The sequence below is a fragment of the Charadrius vociferus genome, unplaced genomic scaffold (assembly GCF_000708025.1).
Source record: "Charadrius vociferus isolate BGI_N301 unplaced genomic scaffold, ASM70802v2 scaffold740, whole genome shotgun sequence".
NCBI lineage: Eukaryota > Metazoa > Chordata > Aves > Charadriiformes > Charadriidae > Charadrius > Charadrius vociferus.
This window is the reverse complement of record NW_009646517.1, coordinates 877,223-880,616: the sequence shown is the minus strand read 5'-3', so window position 1 is coordinate 880,616 and position 3,394 is coordinate 877,223.

Genomic DNA, 3,394 nt, shown 5'->3' with positions numbered 1-3,394 from the left:
GTCTTGATGGTGTAGAACTGCAAGAGTGGAAAAATCTTCTCAGTGTAACCTGCTGTCAAACTGCATCTGAAGACATTTATAAGGGGAAAAGAGATCAGAATACTCCTGGCTCTGCAGCCACAAAGTGGATACACCATCCATCCCTGACTGGCTGGCTACGAGAAGAGAAGAATAGGTCAATTTGCAACAGCTTCCGCAGCAAGTGCAGTCTACATCTTCATCATCCCTGAAGCAACTCTGCAAAGGGCCATCTGATAGCAACTGAGTTCCATCAGCACAAGTCAGATAAAATGATCCCAGAAGGTACAAGAGGACATGGTAGAGGGGAGGGAGTCACGTGCTAAAATGCCTACGTTATTTTTGAATGTAAGCTGGTTCACATTCCACCATCTATTTGAATAAGCAGAACAAGCACTTGACTGGTGAGAGATCTCTACAGTGCTCCTGCAACTCCCTCCTGCTCCATGTGATGATATGCACAGAAGTCTTTGCTCCTTAAAAAATCCAGGCTATAGCCAACAGGTTTTGTGTCAAGAATTAGTTGCTGCTCAGAGAACTGTGAATGATCTCATAAGCTGCCGTGTTTCCTAAGTGAGACAGGCTGCCGAGGAGACAGAGGCCTGATTTTGGGAGATATCTGCATCACTAGCAAGGGTCATGCATCTTGGCTCCTCCACAGAGGAGAATTTGCTGGAAACTCCACCCAGTATGGGATAAACAGCGAGTTACTGAGGATATGCTCTCTGCCCAGGGGATTTCTTGTCGAAGGGGACAAGCCCCTTTGCAGCAAAATATGGTTAAATATGGATAAAATATGGATTGTGGCCAAATTTGGAAATAATTATATCTGCTCTGCTCATATAACATTCCACAACTGGGCAACTGGCCCAATGCCATTTCCATGCAAACCAATTGTAAGTCGCCATCAGCCTTTCATTTAAATCCACTGAACTGCTGACTTACATCTGACCAAGCAAACAGCAAATACCGTGTGGCCTACATTGTAAACAATTCCATAAATGTAGGGCAATCATGACAAAGTTGCTCCTTTGAAATATCAAGCAATAAGCTTGTCTTGGGAAGAGGGGTCTCAGTGCTTTTGGTGCTGTTCAGAGCCATGTTTCCAACTCACTAGCACCGCATACATGGAAGCATGGGGGTATGAGAATTCCTCAACATCTAGATTTGATCTCAGATGCCTCTTTGGCCAGATGAGGGTACAGGGTCGAAGCTGGTGCTTTGAAAATAGCCCTCTCTCAGCTATGGTGGGAATTGAGGCTCCTTACAACAAGCGCTAGACCCTATAAATTGATAGGTTTATTGTGCTTATTAAACCTTTTTTTTTAGTTTAGTGGTTAAAAACTGCAAACCATGAGCCAAATTCACCACTAACGCACACCCCTTGAGCTCAATAAGGTTAAACGGGGTGGCTGCAGCTCCCTGCTAAGATGTGCATTATCTCCCTTGAAATGACACAGGCTGCACGTAGACCGTACAGTTGGTGCAGAGACATGCAGGGAATGGCAAGGGGAAACGCTCCCTGGCAAGGGCTCCTGCAGAGGACATCAGTGATACCACGTAAGCTTGGTGGGATCATATTCGCTCTCTAGAAGCAAGGAGCTGGCTCAGAGACAGCACCATTTCCCAAGCACTGAAACCCAGTTAGCCACGATTTAGAGAGAAGGTTCCTACTTAGACCCTGGTGAATTTAAACAGATTTCTCAGGCACCTGGATTTACCTAATCTCATCTTTCCTAGCTCTCCCTGTGGCAACAGAGCCCATTTGGCTGCTCTCAAGAGACCTCTGACTGATCCTGGATATTGAAGGGGTGGGGGTTGGACGTCACCTCCCCTTCTGCCCCGCTGTCTTTGTGCTAGCCTTTGTCAGCCCGCCGGTTCCCTCCCTGACCAGCTCTACGCACTGCCTTCTGCCTGCTCCTTCCCACATTCTGCCTGTTCCTGGTACAAATGTCAGGGGTTCAGCCTTGCTTCTTTCTGCTTGTGAGATAACAGCAGGGTACCACGTGGAGACAAACAGACCCCTCTGTCTGAGGGTCTCGTCCTGACTGCTGGTGCAGCCCAAGGCCATTGCATGCAGGACGCCAGGGCAGCTGGGGCTTCAACTAGCTGTCAGTATTCAACAACATTTTGTCTATTTGGAGCATGGTACTTTCTCTCTAGATTTTGTCTTCTTGTTTATAATTTACCTATGACAACAACCCTGTCAGGTAGTTTAGTACCAAATATGGCCAATCTCACATATTTCTCGTAAAAGAGCTTTCCGGAAAGCAATCCTGTTTTTCTAAGATCTACCCTTCCTTTGTGCCTACATCCCAGATGCTTTGTATCTCAATGAACGTAGGTCAAGAAAGCAAACCCACTGCAGGAAAATACGACAGGATAAAATTGACATATGTGGTTCAGAAAACAGGGATCAGATATGAGTCTGAAAGACAATGAGAAGGATTTTGACAAATACCTGCAAAAGGAACCACTTTCCTTTTGTGGCAGTTGCATTTGAGACAGAAGTTGTCATTAACACAGAAAAACCTCAGCCATTTCCATTTTAAAGTGTGGAACTGAATCCTACTTTCACTTATGTTGAATGGACATTTTGCCATTCACTGTAAAAAGAAAAGGGCATGATCTTTGGAAAAAATAAGTATCTCAAATTATTTTTATTGATACGCATCACTGCCAGTCACACAACAACAGCTGATGAGGAAAACTTGTCCAAAACACCCGAACCAGCCACCTAAATTTCACTGACTGTGTTGACATACAGATGTGAAATTAACTTGTGAGATTACAACAGGATATTGCAGGTCTTCTTATATATATGTGTGTGTATATATATATAACAGCTGTAGATGTAAGTTTCAGTGTTCCTAAACCAAAAAAGAAAACAAAAAAAAACCAAAAAAAACAAACAAAAAACCAAAACAAAACACAAAGAAGCCTAAAAATAGATGCTAATAGAGATTATGGGCATATATCTTCTTACCTTGAACAGCTCATTATGCAAGAGACTGCTGTAATAGTGCCCATACACAGAGTTAGTAGTTTGTACCTCTGTATTTCCTACCAGCTGACCTACAAGGGTGTTTGGTGGCTCTTGACTCCTGTCATCACAGAAAGCAGCTGAAACACAAGGAAGGAGGGTGGCTATGGAAATCAACTCACCTTTATCCAATAAATGAATTGGATCATTAAAACAGAATAAGGGTCTTCAAACAATTTTAGCACTTTTCATCTTAAATGTACAAAACTCATAAGCCAGGCCTCTTAAAGGCAAGGTACTGTCTTGAAATGAGTAAGTCTGATTTCTTCTCTTTTTGGCTTTCTGCATTTAGAGCCTCTCTTGAAAAAAGCCCAATTAGTCACCCTGGAAAGC